Raw genomic sequence first — 24,099 nt, 5'->3', positions numbered from 1 at the left:
ACCCAAGATTATCAGTCACACTGATTAACCTGGTCACAACCTCCGCAAATCTTTGCCATCAGAACCTAGAGCCGGAGCCCCACAACCTACACCTTATCTTCCCAATGCACTAAGCAGCTCCCTCTCAGGAGCTGCGCTGTGCTGCAAAATGCATTCATGCATCAGGTTCTGCTTAGTTCAAGAGACTGGGGAGCCCTAATCCTCCTACATCCACCTCACCCACACCTTTCAGTTTTAGTGAAACATATGTACTAGAGAGAGGTAAAGAGCAGAAATGAAAGAATATTTTTGAGAGCAAAAGGGTTGGCATCTGCGGGGCGCCTGGTGCCCATCTCACTGCTGCTTGTGGAGAGGAGATGATGCGGTTGCGTTTTCCTTTCCCAAAGAAACTGAACACACACACACACACACACACACACACACACACACACACACACACACACACACACACACACACACACACACACAAACCCTCCCCAGAAGTTATTAGAAATGCATGCTGCCCCTACACTCTCTCAAGACCAACACTGGGGAAATCTTTATGCCTTCCACAACAGCAGAGCCCTGGTTAACCTGGTTCACCGCGCAGCCACCACTGTGCTTTGCAGGGAGCCTGGTACGCTGTGGGCGCTCCAAAAAGGAGCCTTTCAAAAAGGCTCTCTCTATCGTGAGTCCCAGTCTATCTAAGTCCCAGTCTCCAGAGCCTTGATGTCCAAGTCCCTTCAAATTCCAACCCAAGTTCACCGACTCATACTGTGGGTTGCACCTGAGTGGGTATGGGAACCCCAACACCCACAGCAGAAAGAAACCTCAAGCAAGAATGCGCACCCGGAGCGAGGACGCACGGAGAGGGCAATCGCGTGACCCCCGCTGGAGGCGCTTATTTTAAGGTTTCTGGATGTATTTTCTGCTATAGGCTCCTTGTTTCGTGGCAGTCTTGCAGCGCAACAAACTTCTTTTCACACTAATAAAGGAGAAGAAGGGTTACCGTGAGGTGACAGTGGCGTCCACGGGAGCGCTGCCACTTGCCAGGTGGAGTGTTCTCAGCTCCTCACAGTCTCTGGTCAGCCCTTCAGGAGAGACAACCCGGGGTTCTCACCTGTCCTTCCCCAGCCCAGAAGGACCATGCTCTTTTTCCCCAAGCCGTGAACCAGGCAGGGTGCCCGGGGGACAGTGCACTCCCGAGCCAGGCTGGACTTACCGGAGGCGCCCAGAGCAGCTCTTAGGAGAACCTTGCGCGCGATGCCGCCAGCGTCCGAGGGTCCCGGCAGAGTGGCAAAAGCTCCCTACTTGCGACCAATCCTGGTTATGAACCCGGTGCTCTGTGGCTGCCGCGCGCCCCCTCCCTCCTCCCGCTCGTGGCGGCTCTCAAAACCCGGCGCGCCGGAGTTCAGGCAGTAGCCGGCTCGCTCGCAGCCGCCAGGGGAAGACTCGCAGGGAGGGGGCGAGGCTAGGGGAGGGCGGGGGCCCGCGCTCGGCGGAGCTGGGCATGCTCAGTGCTCCACCAGAGGCAGCGCGCCCCCAGGCGCAGTTCCTGCACCGCCTTGCCCTGGGGAGGCGACCCCGAGTCCCCACGCTGGACACTGGAAAAGGGAGCATTGCCAGGCCGGTCTGGCCCTGTCTGGTTTCTGTAGCGGGACACAAAGGGCGTGTTTGTCCAAGGGTACATGAAGAGGAGGGCATCTTCCTTTGCCACCTGAGTATTGGGAAGCAAGGAAGCACGACCTGCCTCTGGCTTCCTGCACAATTGGAATCCGGAGGATCTTCAAAGTGGTCTGGCCAGGGATACCACGTCTGGGCTGAGAATTGCTGCGCATAGGTTTGGGGTGAGCGGTAGTAGGTAGTACTGAACTTGGGTTGTGGACGGAGGTGGCTTTGGGGGCGGTGTTATTTGCTTGTTCTTAGGCGGAGGACATTGGCCAGACAGACCGTGTAAGGGACCTAGTGTCTTAAGGATACAATGTACTTTCAAGCTGGAATGCGCATGAGGGATGGAGTGGAGGAACATTTGCGATGAAATAGGGACAAGGATCAATTTGTCTTGTGTGGGGGCATATTAAAAGCCTCGTTATTAAAAGCAGGTGCAGTGGATAATGACGGTGCTCTGGTCATTCTACGGGACTGTTTCCTTGCAGAAATGGCTCCCTTCACCCCAACTCCAAATCTCAAGGTAGCCATAGAGACTGAGAAGGAAGTCTGAGGCCCCTTCCTTGGTCCCTGTGCAAAGAGAATCTGACAGGCAGAGAGACTGCCCAGTGGGGTTCATGCAGAATCCATTTCCAGCAACCCCAAAAGAGACTGAGTTTCTCTCCCTAGGGGGAAAAAAAAAGCCCCAGGAGATTCTACAGAACTCAGCCTTCCTGTGCATGTCTCAGCAGTTCAGAGCTACATAAACAACTTCTGACCGTTTATTTACACAATCATGCAAACCTACCCTGACATCTCCATTATGTGGGAAAGATGTTAACTGGAAAACTATTTTTAAACTACTGTGGTAAGCAAACACTCAACTCCTCCGAACACATGAGGCAGCCCCCTTAGTTGATAAAAGGGATTTTGTTTTATATTTAGTCTCCTGTCTTGGGTTATCACTTTTGTTGATTTTTAATGTAATCAGTTCTTGAGAGATGAGCAAATCTTAACGAGGGGATAGGTATCACATGAGCTTCACGACTGCTGAGGTTATTGCTGGAGGAAAGAGCCCCTCTCCTCATTTTCTAGGCTCTTAAAATTAGACAGATTTAAGCCCCTCCCTTCTCTCTCGTGAAGGAAATTTTACAGATAAGGAATGCTGGTGATGTGATTTCCCTGGTAAATTACTAAAGCTGATGGTTTTCTATTCACTTCAAATCCACCATGATCCATGATTCTGATAACTTTTGCTGCATTGCTTTTTTTAAAAAAATAATGTTTCTTTTGTATTTTTAAAATTAACTTTACCCATACAAAATAATAGGTTTAATTATTACATTTTCATAAATATGTTTGAAATAGCTTGTCTTGTGTTTGTCCTCTCACTACACTCCCCCATGCCTATTTCCTTCTTTCACCCAAATAATCTATATTCTATTTTTAAGTAATAGTTTCAGGTACATATATATGAGTCCATGTATATATATATATATATATATATATATATATATATATATATATATATATATATATATATGAGTTTCAGTAAAAGTTGATAACAAAAATTGCCTATCTTATGAGAAAACATACCTTTGTGTACATATACACTCAGCTCATTCAGAGGAAACATGGTATTTTAAACTCTCTATACAATTAACAAAAAGTGGAAGGGAGAGAGAGAAAGAGAGGTGGGGGGACTACCTGAAACAATTTTCAAACTTTTATGAACAGTATGAGCAAATTTCCTTAACTATGCATTCTGAATTTCAATTCTGAATAGGTTATTTGCTCTCTTACCTTTAATTCTTTTCTTTAATTATTTTAATTCACTGCATGTGAGACAGTGTACTCTAGCTTATGCAAGGAAATTCGAGATGACCATTACTTAGAATCTGCTCCAGAAATGACCGACTGTCTACTAAGGAAAACAGTGTATATCTGGAGAGACAGATCTGGGTCGGATTGCTGGGATGTCAGTTAACTGTTATGCTGGGGGGGTGCTGTCTTTCCATCAACATGCATCTAGTTTAAAATAAAAGCAATAATCCAGTCCCGTTTTTCCATCTGCAGGGAAGAAGCAAGGCTGAACTGCTACCCTGGCCAAGAAAAGCAAGCTTCTCACTATAGCTCTCCTGATTGGGGAGTGTTCCTAAGAGAGTCAGCCACTGCCAGGAGATGGGGGTGGCTTATTTTGAAGACACCATCCTCACATGTGTATCCCTGCATATCCAGGCACCCCAGCTAAGTGTTAGTTCCTTGCTCAGAGAACCTGTGATTGGGATTCTCTGGGGGGAAATGTTCCAAACGAATCAATTAACACAACTAGTAGAGTTCAATACCACTGCATGGAGACCCAGCTCTGTATCAGTGCATGAATGAATGACTGGTGCTCATGTCATTTGCAAATAATCATCATTACAACAAAGCGGAAAACTTCCCTTACCCATTTAGCCTGTGTGGCATGTCAGCAGAGAGTTTCAATAACCCTCATGGACCCTTCAAAATATTTGCACATATATGTGAAGTGTAAGCTCCAGATATTTTAATATGGGAGTATCTATTTGGACACAAGGTCACCTCTTACACTCATTAAACCAATCTGAATGAGGTCTGATAACTCTTAAGGGAAATCAGCACTAGAAATGCTTTCGACTTTTTGGAGACACGGATGGAATATATCAGCAGGTTTCACTCAGCGTGAGACAGCACTGAAAACTCCAGAAAGGACATAGCTCTGTCCCACCCCACCCGCACAGTCTTTCTTCACACATCTAGGGCTTGTGGTGGGTGTGAATTTAATGTAAGAGATGGGAAGAAAAAAAGGAGAACTTTACAGAAAAAGAATATGCTTCTTTTGACCACATCTGATCTGAGTCAATTTTCTGCTGATTCCTCATACCCAGTGGGAATTAAAAAAAAAAAAAATCCATAAGCGCCATGTTGTGTGTTCTAAGTGACATGAATTAAGTGATCCAGAGATGAGGAGATAACTCAATGGATAAGAGTTCTTACTGCAAAAGCAAGAGGAGCTTAGTTCAAATCCCCTAAACCTAGGAAAAAGTCCCAGGCATGGTCATGTGTCTATAACCCTACCTTTTGCAGGTACTGGGGTGGATATAGGCAGATATCTGGGGCTTGATGGCCAGCCAGCCTAACCAGCTTTACGTTAACGGAGATACTCTGGCTCAAAATAAAAATGGGGAGCAGTAGGGGAAGACTCCTGAAATCTCCCTCTGGCCTCTACATGTACACTCACAGGCACATGTACCTCTCCATACACATGCTCACATACACACACACAACACACACACACACACACACACACACACACACACACACACACACACACACACATTGAAAATAGGTTGACAGAACTGTGGGGGCAACTCAGATGAAAAAATATCGAGATTTTATAATTAATTTGCTTTTCTAATGCATTTGGTGCCTTAATTGATCTTCATGCACAAAGCAACATTCATACCCCTTCCTAGTTTTGAAAAATAACCTTGTTTATCACAAGTGAATAGAGGGGTGTTTTCTTTAGGAGTTATGTCAAGAAGGCTTTATGCTCAGTTTTTTAAATATAACAAGGAGAACTCAGAAACTGACATTAGAACAGCCTTTTCCAGCTCCCTCCTGTTTGACTGCTGTAGGTGACTCTTGAGCCTCAACCTAAGGACATGGAATAATAACGGCCACATGGTGGGATAATGGTAATTAGCACACAAAAGTTCAGTTAATTACCATGAAGGTTATGACACAGACTGACAGACAGAGTCAAAGTAAACTACAAGCCTTCCACCCCCGGCCAAGATTCTTTAAAAAAATAAGACTGTGGGACTCCAGCTGAATTTAGGCATAAGGTACAATTGAAGTCAGTCACCTGTTCTCCCTCCATTCTTTTCCATGTTTTTAAATTTCTTTATACAAAATCCAAATGCAATGGGTCTAATGGTCTATACTTTGATAAAGTATGTATAGTTGATTTTCATTGTTCTTGGTGATTATATTTCATAATGATTCTGTAAATAATGAATTGTTCCCAGTAAAAACAGAGACAGGTTTCAGAGACTCTCTGTTAGCAGGATCTTCATTAACTAATCAACACATCTAATTTTCTGGGAACTTCTGGTAGATGAGTTGTTCAGTATTTGGTATTGTTTCCTGATCACTGAACTCAGGTTCACAGCACTGTAGCCTTTGCCTAACAAAGCTTATTATCCAGAGTCTATATTTTTTGTGTAAAGCATAGCAGCCTCTTTAGGAACACCAGAAAACACAGTATGATAAGGGCATTTTGAACAGCAAAATTGCCAATGAAGTTTCTAAAATAGCTAGCAATGCTGCAAAACTGAGACTTCCAGGCAGTATGGGCTGATAGGAGAAGGCCACACATCACCTTGCTTGACCTGGGCCAGGATCTCTGCCTTGGGAGGTGCAAACTCTGCTCTCTGTGAATCATAAGCACCTCGTGTACCTACAGCTGTCAATGAGAGGCTTAAGTATTAACCTCTAAGTTTCAGATAACTGAACAAGTGAGCAACTTTGCAATTATGGAATCTGCAAATAATGAGGATTAACTGTATCAATTTTTTTTTCCTTTAAAGGGTGAGGCTCATTAGCTCACATGAATTCAACTAACATTCAACTCAATTTACAATCATTTAAAAATATATTATTATTAGAAAAGAACTTTATATATTTTGCAGTATGTCTTCGGCCAGCTTTCTCACTTAAATTAGGTAATGCAATTACATAAGATTTTTCTTTTTGTCACATACCACAATTGCTTCGTGTTTATTTGAAAATGAATATTTTGTGATATTGTCATCATCCATTTTGTTGTACACAAAGTAGAGATTTTCAAGAACTAATGCAACGTTACAAAGAATAAAGAAAAGTTAATAAAATGAAGAGTGTGTTTACCCCCTGCCCCACAAACAGAATTATCTCAAATGAGAAATAAAGATGTTTTGTTCTATTAATAAGACTCTAAAAGTAAGTAGTTTATATCTTTGTTCTTTGAAAATATTATTTAAAATTCAATGTCTGGGATCTCAGCCCATGTTAAAAGACTCATGAGATGGCCCCTCAATGTTTTCTGCCTTATGGTAGTCATGTCCTTATTTAATTCCTTTGTTCGTAAAGGTTGGCTAGACTTATTGATTTACTATTATTGATTTCCAGGAATGATGGATGCCACTTCCTATATTAGGTTACATAGAGACTGTGGGTTTTATTTGGTACTCTTGGACTCTCTCATTACACTGTCGCATGAAAATACTCTTGAAGCTTGTGGATAGGCCACATGGCACATATGCAAATAAATAAGACCTCTCCTTGATAATATGGATGAGCTAGGGAAATTTTCTGAGGCTGCCTAACCAAGTGTTACATCATAGAACCTGCCAGCTAGTTTTCTAGTCTCAGTAAAGCCTTGAGACAAATGAAGCACTGACTGGCAACTTGGTTTCAACTTCATGAAAGCCTCAGCTGCAAACACCCAAGAGAGCGTTGAAAACTTATGTAGCTCCTAGTTCAACACCAACATTAAGCAATTACCATTTGTTTTAAGCCCAAGAGTCTGGGGTAATTTGTTACACAGCGATGGATAATTGATTATGCCACAACATATACTGATCTGAGTAATGGACATAGATTTATGCATTTTACGAACAATTTTGATGAAGATGTTTGACAGGCTTCTCTCTTTTAGGTCATGATATAGAGAGGTGAGAGGATTATGAAACTATCAGAGAATATATCAAATCACTTGTTTTCCAATTTTATCCCAAACAAATGACACTTCAATCAAAGAGTACAATTTACTATATTTAGAATGATTTTCATTGTATACCTACTGTTTTGATACCACTTTTTACATCTGGTGTATCTAAATTTTCATATCACTAATTTTCTGTTATGTGTTTTAAAGTCGCTTCCTATATTTGTAGAATATACTCCAAATTACTCAATTATTCCCTATTGTTTGAACATTTAAACTGTTTATAGTCTGTCATGATAAACAAGTCTTTAATAAATATGCTAAATTATATTTTACACATGCCCTAAATTATTTCATTGGAATAAATTCTTAGAGTATGAGTTCATTAGTCAAAACAATATTGTCATTTTATTCCTTATTTTTAATTCTGAGATGGAGGTTTAACTCTGATGCCCTGGCCAGTCTTAAGTTGACGATTTACATTATGCTGGCCTTGAACTTTTGGGGATCTTCTTGACTCTGCCTCCCTAGTACTGGATTACAGGCAGCAGGTTTGTATCAACCCTGAAGCTCCTTTGAAACAAACAAACACTTGTGTGTGTGTGTGTGTGTGTGTGTGTGTGTGTGTGTGTGTGTGTGTGTGTATGGGTCCAAGGGCTGCAGTGTGTGTGTGGAGGTGAGGGATAACTTATGGGAGTAGATTGTCTCCTGCTGCCATATGGGTCCCACGTGTTGAACTTGGGTCATAGGCTCTGCCTTTACTCAATGAGCCATCATAATGGCCCCTGCTACTCCTTCTTAGTTATTAGGTTCTTCACTAAAAATGTCTATGTGATCTTCAAAAATAAAAATAGGTGAAGGCTCAAAGCCTCATTCCTGGTATTCTGTAGAAGACCCAAACCTAAATTCTGCACAAATAACAGCAGAGCAGATTTTAAAATAGTCAAACTGTAAGCTTAATAAATCACTAACTGTGTAATTATGGATTCTTGACAACACTTTGAGTGACAGATATACCAGCAGCCACTGTTAGGGCAGGATGAAGTTAAAGTTTAGTGAGAGTCAGGTGACAAAATCTGTCCAAAGCTGCTCAACACAGAACTCATTGGAATCATAAACACAGAGAATTATTCCTAATAATAAAGCTCATGGGTTGTATTGGTTTGAGTGAGAAATGTCCCCGTAGACTCCTGTATTTGAACACTTGGATCCCAGTTGGTGGAACTGTTGGTGAAGGTTTAGAAGGTACAACCTTGCAGAACGAAGTATATCCTTTGGGAGCTGGTTTTGAGATTAAACAAGCCTCCCCCTCCCTACTTCCAGTTTGCTCTCTCTGCTCTGGTTTATGTTTGAAGATGGCTGCTCACCATCCTGCCCCTTCAGCCAGGACTTCTACTGCAGTGTTTACTCAACATGATGAGCTCCTATCCCTCTGGAACCATAAGCTAAATAAACTCAGTCTTTCTTAAGTTGCTTTTGGTCACACAATTTTATCAAAGCAACAGAAAAATAACTCATACAGGACTCACCAGGATTTCTTACTGTGTTGTGTGTGTTATTTCTAGCCAAACCCTTATATCCAGCACCATTACAGCAACAATGGATCTCAACAATGAGAAAGATCATTCTCTGCTTACAATGGTCCAATGGTCATCAATAGCTTCCGTGATGCCAATTAGCAAAGTTTGTATCATTGATAGTAAAAAAAAAAAAAACAACAAAAATCCTAACTGAATCTCAGGCAGGTTTCCTAATAACAAGCACACAGAGGCCGACTCCTATCTCTAGAGTGTGTTCCCAATAATGGAACTGCAAACATTACAGAATAAAGAGCACCAGCAGAGGTCAGGACCAGCGACTCAGACACATATCATACACGACCATCAGCCGTTCATACCAGCTTACACTACTTTTGCTCAAGTGAAGTTCAATGTGGAGAAGTTACACATGCTTTCTTATATAATGCCTATTCATTTGGTCAAAATTTACATAAATTTACTTTCTCATCTCAGTATATGTTTTCTGGTACCTTTCAGGTTTGCCAGGTATTAAGCTGTGATTTATTTCGTATTTCTCATTTCTTTTTATTGCTACCAAGTTTAAATTGTATGTGATTAGTAGCTGTATATATTTTATGAATTTCCAATTAACGCTTTATTTACTCTGGTGTGCATCAGGACTCTAGAATTATGTCAACATGTTTTTGGATATTTAAAGTGACAATTTTATTGTAAATATTACTATCTATTTGACTTTTAAAGCTGGAAATATAGATTTATTTTACATTCTTGTGTCATCACAGTTATGACTTTTTATCCACATATTTATATTTAATGCCCTATCTTAAAATATGTTTTCTGCTTCTATAGACCCAGTACCCCCCAAAAAAAGAACAGACAAAAATGGAGGCAAATATTATTTAGATATGTACCTTCTAAAGTTTGTTGAAGTGGTCTTTAAAGCATTCATCAAATAAGGGAATATTTATGTAAGAATCTAGATAAAATCAGCAATTATGCAAAAATAGTGAGTCTAGGGCATTTGAAACATGAACGTTTTCTTCAGTTAAGCATGGATAGAAAACGACATTCCATGTAGGTGCCCCTAAGAATACAGGTGTGTCTTGCCTGTCTTACCCCTTGCTGGAGCAGTGTATGTGGTTATCACTGAGATGGGCAGGATTTGGGCATTTCTCATCCTCCACAGAACTATATGATGTAGAGAACAAATTCCATTTAAGTTCCTATCATGCTCAAAATACTGAGACCCTAATTGTTCTACCTAGTACAATTGTAAAGATGAGATCTCATGTCAACCAAAACCTCTATAGGTTACTCTACCCTTGAAGAAAGCTCTGAAATGGAAGGTGTCATCCAGAAGGACACCACTTTCCAAAGCCCCAGCTTTAAGATATTGCCCAAGTGGAGAACTAGATTTTGAGTAGTGTGTGTGTGTGTGTGTGTGTGTGTGTTTAAGTGTGTGGTCCATGAATTTACATGAAGCAGAATGTAGACATTCTAAGATTGTACTCATAAACAGTGAAATGATAATGAGATGAATATGAGCAAAAAGTAATGATACACATGCATGAAATTACCTCAGTGAAACTCAATTATTTTATGGACTAAGAAAAATAGTTGAATGAAGTCAGACAGTGGTGGTGTATGCCTTTAATTCTAGCACTTGAGAGACAGAGGCAGGTGGATCTCTGTGAGTTTGAGGCCACCCTTGTCTACAGAGTGGGTTTCACACAGCCAGGGATACACAGAGAAACACTGTCTCGAAAAAAAAGTAATAATAATTGAATAAAAAACAATGTAAGTTTTGATGAGCAGCTATATGGAAGAAGGTGGTATTTCTTATCTCTTCATGTTCATGAGAAATAAGCTAACCCCAGGATATTAAGCTTATAAAAGAAAACCAGGGGAAAACAGAACTGAGAAGAGCCTTATTGGATCATAGCAAACTTCTACCATTGACTCAGAAAATGATGCCGTAGGATCTGGAAAGAGGGCATAGTGGGAAAGAGAACCTGCTGAGAAAGAATAAGGACCTGACTTTAGAACTCAGCATTCATGTAAAAAGCCAGGCTTTGCCTGTTTTCTTGAGCAGGAACCAGGAAGATTGCTTAGGGTTGCTGGTGACCAGCCTGTCAGCAAGGGCAGGAAGGGGTGGAACAGAATATCTTGACTTCCTCCTTTGACTTCTACATGCATATCAACACATGCACCATCACACATACACAAAGACAATATAACTACACTCCACAAAACATACACATACACACACACACACACAGTAAATAAATATACAAAACTGACCCCATAAATTAGCTAGGGAGTTGATTATATTGCCTTCCATCTAGAGAACAATTTATTACACAAGATACCAGAAGGGAAAGCTAGACTTGTCACTTGGAAATCAGTCCATGTTAGCAGTAGGATTTGATTGTGGATAGTTTTCAACTTACAATGATTTGACACATAAATTTTTTCTTGTCTTTTGATGATATGAAAACCATATCCAATGTCTTAGGGTTTCTATTGCTGTGAAGACACCCCATGACAATGGCAACTCTTTTCTTTTTTTATTTTTTTTCTTTTACTCTTTTATTTTTTAAAAAAAATTTAAATAATTTAATTCTACATATCAACCACGGATTCCCTTGTTCTCCCCCCTCCCGTCCCCCTCCCCTTCCCTCCACACACCCCCCATTCCCATCTCCTCCAGGGCAAAGACTCCCCCGAGGATTGAGATCAACCTGGTAGACTCAGTCCAGGCAGGTCCAGTCCCCTCCTCCCAGGCTGAGCTAAGAGTGCCTGCATAAGCCCCAGGTTTCAAACAGCCAACTCATGCACTGAGCACAGGACCCAGTCCCACTGCCTGGATGCCTCCCAAACAGAGCAAGCCAATCAACTGTCTTACCTATTCAGAGGGCCTGATCCAATTGGTGACCCCTCAGCCATTGGTTCATAGTTCATGTGTTTCCATTTGTTTGACTATTTGTCCCTGTGTTTTATCCAACCTTGGTCTCAACAATTCTTGCTCATATAAACCCTCCTCTTTCTCGCCAATTGGACTCCTGGAGCTCCACCCAGGGCCTAGCCATGGATCTCTGGATCCGGTTCCCTCAGTCATTGGATGGGGTTTCTAGCACAACAATTAGGGTGTTTGGCCATCCTATCACCAGAGTAGGTCAGTTCGGGCTGTCACTGGACCATTGCCAGCAGTCTATTGTGGGGACATCTTTGTGGATTTCTGTGGGCCTTTCTAGTACTTTGCTTCTTCCTATTCTCATGTGGTCTTCGACAATGACAACTCTTTTTTTTTTTTTTTTTTTTTTTTTTTTTTTTTGGTTTTTCGAGACAGGGTTTCTCTGTGTAGCTTTGCGCCTTTCCTGGATCTCGCCCTGTAGACCAGGCTGGCCTCGAACTCACAGAGATTCGCCTGCCTCTGCCTCCCGAGTGCTGTGATTAAAGGCGTGCGCCACCACCGCCCGGCAACAACTCTTATAAAGGAAAACATTTAATTGGGGCTGGCATGCAGTTTCAAAGGTTTAGTCCATTGTCATGTCGAGAAGCATGGCAGCATGCAGGCAGACATGGTGCTGGAGAAGGAGCTGAGAGTTCTACATTGTGATTCACAGGCAGCAGCAGGAGACTGCGCACACTGGCAAGACATGAGCTTATGAGACCTCAAAGCTTGCCTCCACAGTGACACACTTCCTCCAACAAGATGACCCAAATTTCAACAAGGCCGTACTTCCTATAATGTCTCTCCCTATGGACCAAGCATTCAAACACAGGAGTCGATGGAGGCCATTCCTATTTAAACTACCACATCAATTAGCAGGAACTACATTTCAAATGTTGAGATTTGCTCTTTCAGAGGCTGGAAACATACATTATGTTTCTCCCTGGATACAAATGTCAGTGACTATGAACCCCAGCTGCCCATCAGTCAGTCACACAGTAAAATGGTTAAGTATCCAGTATGCTTGGTGTACTGTGTTGCTAAGTGCTGATATTTGGTAGTATATGCATATTAAATGTATGCTTTAATTTATGATAAACTCAATTTTCAATGGCTTTATCAGGAAGTATCTCTATTGTAAGTTGTGGAGCATGTATACTTCAAAACTGATTTTCCTCTACTTAGGTCATATAAGGAGGCTGGTAGCTGTCTGTTCTAATATTATCTTGTCTAGCTGAGAGGGTTTATTAATTAGCTACCTTCTTAAATCTTCCAGATGTGCTATTACTGAATTTTAGAATCACACCCATAATTTTACCCTTACTCTGAGAACAGTTCTTCCTTGGAGAATGCTTTACTTATGGTAAGTAGATGAAAAATAGTTTTATTTTATAAGCCCAACATTGTACCTTTCTATTGTCTATTTGAGAAGCATCCCTGTCTTTAATCTTCTTAGCTCATATTAATTATACAGAATGATTGATTTCATTGTGACATTTTTGTGCATGCATATAATACATTTTGGTGATATAAAACCCCCATGCACCTGCCTACTCTAGCTCCTTCATCTGTTTCAATATTATCTTCTTTGTCACTGTTTGAAAGATTCAATATTGTATTGCAAATTTCTGTAAGTTGACCGGCAAATTATTAATTGCATTCTCCCCTTGCTTCTGGTGCAGGGGATGGAACCCAGGGCCTTCCATAAACTGTACAAGCACTCTTTTATTGTGCTTAGTTCCTGGCCACTGATAAATACTTATTCTATTTTCTAGGTTACTGCAGGACATATAGCCTGACTAAATAATACAACCCACCCCTTTCTAGAACCCTACATGGGTCCTCATTGCCTTCCTGATTTTCCTCCACTGTTTTCCAATCTTTGCCATTAAATCCCAGAGTCATCAGCATTTTCTTGTGTTTCATTACTGTGACAACTTAAACATTACCAGTTTTGTAATGTATGTACCAGGCTTTTTCTTTGGGGCCATCAACCAGCTCTCAAATCCTAACACAGAGATTTATGAGTTTTGAATGCTTAGCCTAGCTGAGGAACGTTTCTGGCTAGTTCTTTTTAACTTAAATCAATCTGTTTCTCTTTATGTACCTTTTACCTCAGGACTTACTACCTTTCTTCTGTATATCTCACTTTCACTGCTTCTCTGTGTCTGTCTGGCTTGGGGGGTCTGTCTGCCTGGTTTCTTTCCCAGGCGTGTTCCTCGTTTTCTCCTCCTTCTTCCTTCATTCAATCTTTTATCTCTCTGAGCCTAGATTTCTCATCTTATTTATTCTCTCAGCCTGCCAGCCCTGTTTAGCCTTTCTCCGCCTAGCTATTGGCTCTTCAGCTTTTCATTAGACCAGTCAGGTGCCTTAGGTGCATGCAAGGTAAAACGAATGCAACACAAGTTTACATAATTAAAAATGAATCCTCACATCACTAAGCAAATGTAGAATAAACAAAAGCAACACACCTTTACACAGTTAAAGTAATATTCCACAGCATAAACAGATGTAACACATCTTTGCTTAGTTAAAAAAATATTCTACATTGTTTTAATCATAATGTGTATAAATCCCTAAGCCACCAACTTCTTCTTGGGTTTCATTATTGTGACAACTTAAACATGACTATTGCTATGGTCTGTATCCATAATGTCTTCCAAAGAACCACAGTTTCAAAGCTGAGTCCCCAGCATGAGCCTATTGGAAGATGGTTCAAAACTTTTAGAATTAAGGTTTGTTGGTCATTGGCGTTGACTTCCAGTATATGGCAGTTCTCTTTCAAGCTGGGATTGCAGGTGTGAGTAACTAGTCTCACTCATATTGGGGGGTTTACTACCCCATCAAATATCAGCCATTTATTGTCATAGAAAGAAAAAAAAGTATGTTTTGTGGGTTCTTAAGTGTAAGAAATGTAATTGCAATTATTGTAATTGTTAGGTAAGACCTTCAGTTTAAAGACCAGGAACAGTCAATCTTGGCAATTAACAGGAAACCAGAAAGCTCTACTGCTTAAAAAATGCAAAGACTTTCTAATTGATAGTTAAAGAAGCCATCTATCTAGAAATTTTACAGAAAGAACATAGTACTTATTTAGCTTCTTAACTTCATTAACTAGCCCTGAAAGGGAAGAGGTGATAAAAAAGTAATGTCTTCTTTCCAATTATTAAAGAGACATGTATTTTCAAAAAGATGTTTAAATGTCTTATTAAAACTTGTTCAGAATGTGTTACATAAACAGAAAGAAAGTTTTGAATTTGAGGAGAGAAACCTACTAGTTTAAAGTTTCAGATCTTATTAGCCGTCTGAATATTCTCAAATATATTTAACACATTTTTTTTGTCTGTGGATGAAAAGAAACACACTCCTTTACCCCTTTATTTCCTTTTGCTATCTACGAGTAGTATCCTCAGCTCAAAGGACATGGGTTTTCATCATCACTGACATATTTCATTAACTAATTTAATTAATTAATGATTTAATTCGGATCCTCAGTATTTCTCCTGTCCAGCTCCTCAACTGCCAAACCAACTCTTATTTGTGAGACACTGTCTTGTTGTTCCTTTTGTCATTTTTTTTTAAATCTACCTTTCTTCTTCAATCCGTACCTTTGCCTGGTCCTTGGGGAAGGAAGGATATTGTTCTGAGTGTCCCCAAATAGCAGAAACTATCTTCTCTTCTCTTCCATCCACCATCTCCCTCTTATCTCACCAATCCTTTCCTTTCCTCTTCTCTTTACCTTTCTTCTCTTCCCCCTCCTCCCCCTTCTCCTCCTCCTCCTCCCCAGGTCCTCTCACCATGCTCTCCCCTCTGCTAGGCTACGTCCCCCTTTGAATTGGATGTTATACATGTTCACACATGCAGTTAACATTAACGTTCCATGTTATCATTTCTTTGGGATCTGACACATGTCTTTGTAGGCCCTTTTTTTTCTGTTTTATTTTTCATTTTGCATCAAAGCTTCCATTGGATTCTGAGATGTCTTCCTTTTGTGACGGATTTCCTTTCTACATATGCTTTTAAACTCACAATCTATTTTTATTTGATTAAATAAAAAAAATAATGACATAAAGATTGTTTTTGAAGTCTGGCATTTAATAATATTTCTTTCTAAACACATATTAGATGATTTTATTTCAGCTTGGAAAAAGAAAAGAAAATAAAAAGTTCTTTTCAGTCTGTCTCTTTTGGACAAAATTAAATTTTGCTTCATTTCATAGGAAGTTTTCTTTTTTTTTATTTTATTGTGCAATACAATTCAGTTCTACATATCAGCCACGGATTCCTTTGTTCTCCCCCCTCCCGTCCCCCCTCACCTTCCCCCCCCCCCATTCCCATCTCCTCCAGGGCAAAGCCTTCCCCACAGACTGAGATCAACCTGGTAGACTCAGTCCAGGTAGGTCCAGTGCCCTCCTCCAAGGCCGAGCCAAGCAATTCATAGGAAGTTTTCTTAAATGCTGCTTATTATTGTGGGTTTTCACCCCCAGAACAGGAATTTCAGGCTACAATCTACGTTGTTGTGCCCTCTCATCTTAAGAGCGGTCATTTCTTTCTTTTTTTTTATCTTCTTCCTTAATATGCAGGCGTTTATAATTACACCAGGACTCCTGAAAATAATATTTCTTTTTTTCTTTATTTATTTTTGTTCATTTTACATACCAACCACAGTTCCCCCTCCCTCTCCTCCTCCCACTTCCCCCACCTCCCTCAACATACCCCCTCCACTCCTCAGAACCACCCCCATCCACTCATCAGAAGAGGTAAGGTCTCCACCTCCCAAGGTGAGTCAACAACACCTGGCACATTCATTTGAGGCAGGAACCCCCCACACACCCCCAATCAAGGCTGAGCAAGGAATTCACCATATGGATTGGGCTTCAAAAAGCTAGCTCATGCACCAGGGATAGATTCTGGTTCCACTGCCAGGGGCTCCTCAAACAGACCAGGCAATAAAACTGTTCCTCACATGCAGAGGTCCTCGTTTAGTCCCTGCAGGCTCCCCAGCTGTCAGCAGTGTCCATGTGCTCCCACAAATTCAAGTCCATCGGTCTAAGTGTGTTTTCCTCTCATGCAGTAGAGAGGGAAGAGGGATTATATGAGCAAGGGGGGAAAACAGTACTTCTTATTGGTTGGTTCTTATTTATGTTTTTGAAATAACCTGCTGGCTGCTTTTGAGTATTTGGATTTCATTCTCATTTTTCAGCAATTTGAATGAATGTACCTCTATGTAATATTTGCAATTATCCTGCCTAATATTTTCCTGGACATTTTAAGTTTAGGGCTAGTGACTTTCTTCCATTAGGAAAAATTATAGCCAACATCTCCAAAAAATATTTCTTCTCCTTCATTCTCTGCCCCTTCCCCAGGGGAACTTCTACATTGTATTAACTTGTGTATCTTCCTTTCTCAGTTCATATTGTGAAATTGTTAGAAACATTGATGGACAGGAAGTTTTGTAGACCTAGATTTTTTAGCTTATTAGAGTAAATACTGAAAAATGTGACTGATGGATCAAAAGATAATTTTACCTTCTTAAAATCTGCTAATTTTAATGAATTCTAACATGAGATATTTCTTTCTTTAACTTTTAGTGTTTTATTGAAGAAAAAAAAGATCTATTGGAAAAAATCAAGATTGACTAGATTTTGTTCTGTGTTGGTTGTAGGAATTTTCTACAAAATTGTTGTCTCCATTCTATCATACATTTTGAATGAATTTTCATGCAAGTTATAAGATCAACGGTGAAAGGACCAGACATCACAGAACACAATAAGACTAAGTTCTCAGCACAAAGGAGATTTATTTGCCCCAGAGGGACAGGAGGCAGGGAATAAGAGACAAAGACAGAAGACAGAGGATGAGGGAGAAGAGAAGAAGAGCAAGGGAAAAGGTGAAGGAATATTTTCCCCAGAGGGACATAGACCTGTCTCCAGATAGAGAGGAGACAGATGTGGCCCATAGGCAAGTGGCATTTTATAAAGGTAAAAGTGGAGGATGAATTGGTTTGTTTTGATTGGGAATGTTAATTAGGGTAGCCAAAACGGGGCTTTTGATTGCTGGACTTCAATACTTTGACAACTGGACCTTGGTGGCCACCCTCGGGAGAAGTGGCTAAATAAGGGAATAGACCTTGGTGGCTAGCTTTAAGAATGTAATCTAATGACTTTAAGCAAGCAGAGGAAATGGGGAAGGGCAAGGCCTGCCAGAGCCTTGTTTGCCAGGCTTGGGCCTACTAGAGACCTTCAAATATTGATATACATTTTTGGTAAATGGACATCAAGGTTTTTTTCTTTAAACATCTATTGAAAAGGTGTTCTTTTTTGTAGAACATGTGTTCCTCAACTATAATTTAAGTCATTCCCACTATTCTGTCTTCATGCCAACTTACAGATTTAGTTCCTTGTGTATCTCCACTGAGTCTTTTTCACTGGTTGGAGGCCATAGTTTTTGGCTCCTCTGAAGGACTAGAAATTTTTATTCCATGTGGTACATTTTGAGTTTTACTTGTTGAATATTGATTCACTTTATTATCTTCATTTGATGAGCATAGAGACTCATTATGGTAGGAAGGAAGCTTTGGGGAGGAGACTTTAATCATATTTGAAGATCAGTTTTAGACTTGTTAGAATGTGTTTATTTCAGTTAGTCATGAGTCCAGAGCAATGGTGTATGCTCCTTCTCTTGACTCAAGGATTAGACATTTCTTGGTTTCAACTGAAAGCTTACTGTGTTTACAAGGTACCCAAAGTTGACAAGAATCTACTATAGAACTTTTTTTTTTTTAATCACTGGACTGTGTTGAAAGCTCTGCTTAGCTGTTTGACACCAACTTTTTTTTTTTTTTAAGTTTTAAAAGTTCCTATTCCTTATGCTTGCCATTTACACTTGGGTCAGTGATAAGCGGTAAATCAAAATTTACATTTAAGGCTTTGCCCTCTGGTCTTAATCTCTTTTTGGAAAATTTTCCTTGTTTTCAAGCCATTCTGGTAACCCTGAATTCCAGTTTGTTTTTTTTTTTAGTCATGTCTCTTTAGAGTTTACTTAGTCTCTTTGACACAGCAAGCTAGAATGACCTCTGGCAAAGTCCAGGTAAGTAGAGAGTTCTTCCACAGTGACTGTATACTTTTGTAGCTACACCATTGTTATATAAAGAACTGACTAGATTTTTGGCCTTCCTGGAGGATGAATTCCCTTCTCATGTTCAGTAATTAAAAAATCCATGTCTCAAATCCTCAAAATATCAGTCACATTGGGGTGTGTATTTGTACTCAGTTTTCATCTTCTGAGTGTGATGCTTGATTTAGTTTATTTTCCAAATGTGTCTGGTAATGATGACTACTGGGTACTGCCTATAAGAAATTGCAGAGTCTCTGGGTGATGCTGTACTGTTCTAGAGAGGACTTCCTCTTCTCATATGAACAATGAAATCACCCAAGTGTTCCAAGGAAGGAGCTAGATGTTCCAAGGCTATATTTTAGATTTTCACACTGAACTGAAGAGCTAGTAAAGAAAGGTCTTAACTCAAGATGAAAAAAGAAAAAAAGACAAAGAGTTTGCAGGGAAATTAGTGAATCTTATGTGATTATTAACTGGTCAATTGAAATTATCATTATAGACCGTACTAATCACATTGTATTATTTCTTATATTTATAATTTTTTTTGAGGGGGCAGTTCAAGACAGAGTTTCTCTGTGTATAGCTCTGGCTGTCCTGGAAGTCCCTTTGCAGACCTGGCTGGTCTCAAACTCACGGAGTTCTGCCTGCCTCTGCCTCTAGAGTGCTGGGATTAAAGGCATACACCACCACTGAATGGCTTACATTTATGTTTTTTTACATTTTACTTATGATGAACGTTTGTACATACTTATGAGGCACAACATTTCAATACATGAATATATCATACAATGTACAAGTTATAGTAGTTGATATATTCCCTCAGTCAAATATTGATAATTTCTTTGTGAAAGAACACTTAAAAATGTCTCTCTGGGTTGTTGTGAAATATACATGAATTCTAAACTATAGTCACCCTACTGTGGAAGATAGCACCAAAACTGACTTCTTGAATCTCCTGGAGTCATATGAGATAGTATTAATATATACAATGTGGCATTAGAATTTATGTTCTATTAGTGTTATAATGCACCTCATACTCACTTTAAATCACGTTTGCCTTCTTAGACCTATGTGTCAAGAGATTCTGAGAGTTGAAACCTCATGGTAAGGAACACACTATAGCAGATTAAGAATGAATTAGATTTGAAAAAAAATAAATTCACCTAAGTAATTTAGCTAGCCAGCATTCAAATCCCAAAGATAATTTCCATATTCTGAAGCCAAAGCAGTTTTAAAGCAGTGACTCTGAATAAATAAAAGTTCCAGGTGGTAGCTTTATAGTTCTCTAAAAATAAGCTGATCTCTTTCTTTAAAAGTTTCCATAGTAATGATTTTTAAATTACTTTTCTCAAAATGTACACTGATACTATTATATTTCCGTATTTGTTGGGATAAGAAGTATCAGTGTTTGCCAACTACAAATATTGATTTTTTTTAAACAGACGTCTGATTTGTAAAAAGACTCAAATTTGGTCTGCTCTATAGAACTGTTTCATCTTTTAGCACTTATATGCCTTAAAGCACCTTCTGAAAACTGAGATACAATCTTCAGAAAATAAGAAAGTTTTTATCACTTAGCAATGTTTGATTTAGTACCTGCACATTTTGGGTCAACATTACTAATTTGAAAACTTCATCACTATTGTCAATACTTACATGGATTAGAATTTTTTCTGCAATAATTCTGGAATATAATATGATTGCCAATAATTCATAAGAGTAAAGTAATTCATAAAATTAATTCTCATAGCCACACATCTTATAAAGAATATTATCTAAATATTTATTTTGATTTTATTGACTCTGATAGGAATACATTTGAATGTCTGTTAAAAATTTAAGGAAAAGACTATGAGATAACAACTGCTGGGTTCCTGATTTGACCTATTATCTTATGCACAGGTTTAAGATGGTAGGATTTATACACACAGTAGTTAGTGAACACTCAATTCTCTTGAACTTTATAACCATTATTCTACAAAGTCTCCACTGGGAATTATAGTCATATTACATAATGAGACACAGAACCTGATTTCCATCTGAACCCACGCCTAGGATTACTAGTAACTGTATATTAGAATTGTTATCTAAGCAAGCAAAAACTTTGGAATAGAGGTAAAATCCATTCTTAAATGATGTTAATATATTCTTCAATAATAACTGTTTTTGCATTTAAAAACAAATTAGGCTACAGAAAAAATAATTGATTTTAGATACTTGCATCTTTTCTTTGAGACCCCACTGTCATTTTGCCCTAGTTATGAACCAACATGTGGACAAATGAAACGCAAATTCTTCAGATGAATGACTTTTTCTAAATAATTAAATCACCGGAGCAGTAACAAGGACAACCACTTGACTGTATGGGATGAAGCTGACTTCTTGAAAAACGTAGTCTGTTGAGTTTTTAATGAAACGTCCTAGCATTGCTGAAGTTAAGGTTATTCTAAGTCCACAAGTAGTACATTCTTTACCTAGATTTAAAGTAAGTACTTAAGGATAGATTTGTCCCCTTTTAGGTCAATGAGACGGGTTACACTCTTCATGAAACAAAACAAACAAACAAAACACAACAGAAAAAAAGCACATTCACTCTATTTTTAAAGATATTTAAAACCAAACTATCCTAAAACAACCTTAGCTAGGAGCATTTGATGTTCAGTCACGGTAATTTAAGCTCTGAATACAATGTTTTTGATGGAAAATTGGACCAGCTCAGAAGAATTTCACATTTTTAACTAATGCCCTTGCTAAGTGGGTCCTTTTGTATATGCAAGCAGTTGGCTTATTGCTAAAATGTTCACCCTAATTAGGGCCATAAAACCCCAACTTGCTTACTAAGAGCACCCATTTATTCTTTCAGAGGAGTGATAAAAATACACACTTGTATTTATTCTTCAGATAGCTAACCATGGATAAATTTGTCCCCATGCTTAACACTGACAGAGCACTGCACTCACTCCAGCAACTTCTCTGCACCCTGTTATTACCTGAATAAGCCTTATTTGTTATTCATAAGCTTTCATATACTGCCAGTTTATCATTTATTTTTTTTACTCTTCATTGTCTATAATTGCCTCTTAAATGCTGTCAAATAAAACTTCTTTGCTTATCATTTTTATTCCTTTCAAAACCATTTTCTCAGTAGTCAAAGTGAATCACTACCGCCACATTCATTCTTATTGTTTTGTGCTAAATAAGCATATTTTTACTGTGGTCAAGGTGACTAATTTCTTTACTACAGTTACAAGAGAAGTCTCCAAGCTCACTGAAACCAGACTTAGAGGAACTGCTGAAATACTCTTTCCTGGTACATACAGAATTTTGCCATAGTTTTTCTTCCAGTGCATACTATCAGTTTTAAGGTGATTAAATGAAGGGGAATAAGTTTGTTTTCATATTGATGATGCTATTGAAACAGAGGTCATTGCTGTATTGACTATATTTTCACCCCCTAAAGAAAATAACTCATCATGGAAAAAATTGTCAGAAGAGTCTTTAATCTTTCTGATTATCTTATTACTATTGAATATTTTTAAGATGAAAGATCAAGGAATTACTCACTTAGGCATCTTTTGTTAAGGGTTGACAGATCAGAGTTATTAGTCTCTAGTATGCATTGAAGAAAGCAAAATTTTGTTTATTTCTTTAATGGCTAATTTAATCACACCAGCAGACAGTGATTTGGCACAGTCAGTAAAACACTTGCTGTGTCACTGAGGAACTGAGTTCAAACAGACCAAACCCATGTAAATCTATACACCTTAGTGTGCATCTGTAATCCCACTGCTCCTACTTCACAAAGGGAAACAGAGACAGGAGAATCTCTAGAACTCCACAGGTCAGCTAGCTTGGCAAACACAGTGTGGAATAAGAGACCTTATCTCAAACAAGGTGGAAGGTGAGGACAGATGCCTGAGGTTGTCCTATGACCTCTATACTTTCCATGGCATATACATGCCAACACTCATACAAATAAACACACACACACACACACACACACACACATACAAATATATGTAATCATGCAAATTTGTCAAAAGATAGATGTGAGCATGTTGTCATGGATGCTGTTTGAATATACTCATTCCATAGAACATTGCCCCATAGAAGTAAACAAAGGTCAATTTCAATGGTCTTCCCTGGGGTTTCATGCATCTGTAGTTAGTAATTTTAAACATGTCAAGAATTAGGAAAATGTATCTTCAGGGACCATTAGACCCAGCTCTCAATAATAGCTTCACTATCACTAAAAGCAAAGACTATCCCACTGTGTCCTGAAAGTTGAATAGTGTTCGCTAAGTGTTGAATTCAAGTAGAAAGTTCATGCAATACATGCCCTTAGCAAGAGTTCATATGTTTGATGCAAGATTGATTGTGTATCTCTTGAAAGTCACAGTCTAAGATTGCTAGTCTGAAGTGCTTCTTACCCCAGGCCAACAAACCAAGAACTCCCTGCTCAGCAGAAACAAAGCATATTAAGGGATAAAGCACTAGGAACTGAGCTTGGGTTGGAAAATTTCCAACTTCATTAAGAAAACAAAAAGAGTCCTGGGCAACAGACACAATAACCCTGATAATCTTGCTATAAGACATTATGACATTGCTATAAGATTAACATTCATTTACTCATTCATTCAATGATTATTCATTCATATGAAATATATTTCAAGCATTGAAAACATACCAGGCACTGCAAGGGTAGTGCTCTGAAATGGCAAGTTTTTTCTCACCATTGTGATTCTACTGTCTATGTGCTATGTGCCTAGCAAGCTGTCCGTGTTATCATATAAGACATGGACTTCGACTACCAGAACATAAGATACTTTGCTGCACTGTCATTGCAGTAAGAAGTCACTTTCAAATATTATTTTGATACTTTACCTATTTATTCCACTTCTCCACACTTGGCATTTTTTTCTTTAAATTAGTATTTTCTTTTCTTTTCTTTTTTTTTATTTTGCAATACAATTCAGTTCTATGTATCAGCCATGGATTCCCTTGTTCTCCCCCCTCCCGTCCCCCTCACCTTCCCCCCAGCCCCCCCATTCCCATCTCCTCCAGGGCAAAGCCTTCCCCACAGACTGAGATCAACCTGGTAGACTCAGTCCAGGTAGGTCCAGTCCCCTCCTCCCAGGCCGAGCCAAGCAATC

General features: G+C 39.3%; 1 protein-coding gene and 1 long non-coding RNA gene across 7 annotated transcripts in view; one reads left to right on the top strand and one right to left on the bottom strand.

Annotated features, from left to right (window-relative positions):
- Positions 1–1,392, bottom strand: part of LOC128099428 (contactin-4) — a 1,007,148-nt gene extending 1,005,756 nt beyond the window's left edge. For 4 of the 6 annotated variants that reach the window (XM_052721340.1, XM_052721338.1, XM_052721344.1 and 1 more), the window contains exon 1: positions 1,202–1,392. The gene's annotated coding sequence lies outside the window, so the exon portion shown is untranslated. Of the gene's footprint in view, positions 1–988; positions 1,071–1,201 lie in introns of all 6 variants that reach the window. The other 2 variants (XM_052721339.1, XM_052721341.1) reach the window with 1 other exon arrangement.
- Positions 1,393–1,514: 122 nt separating this feature from the next.
- LOC128099429 (uncharacterized) lies at positions 1,515–7,692 on the top strand. The gene is made up of 2 exons (XR_008214524.1): positions 1,515–1,826; positions 3,703–7,692. It is a non-coding gene; the product is annotated as an uncharacterized LOC128099429 (long non-coding RNA).
- Positions 7,693–24,099: the final 16,407 nt, after the last annotated feature.

The sequence above is a fragment of the Peromyscus californicus genome, unplaced genomic scaffold, assembly GCF_007827085.1.
Source record: "Peromyscus californicus insignis strain IS unplaced genomic scaffold, ASM782708v3 Scaffold_6__1_contigs__length_162567912, whole genome shotgun sequence".
Lineage (NCBI taxonomy): Eukaryota > Metazoa > Chordata > Mammalia > Rodentia > Cricetidae > Peromyscus > Peromyscus californicus.
The sequence above is the reverse complement of the archived record's forward strand: the minus strand, read 5'-3'. Positions and strand labels throughout refer to the sequence as shown.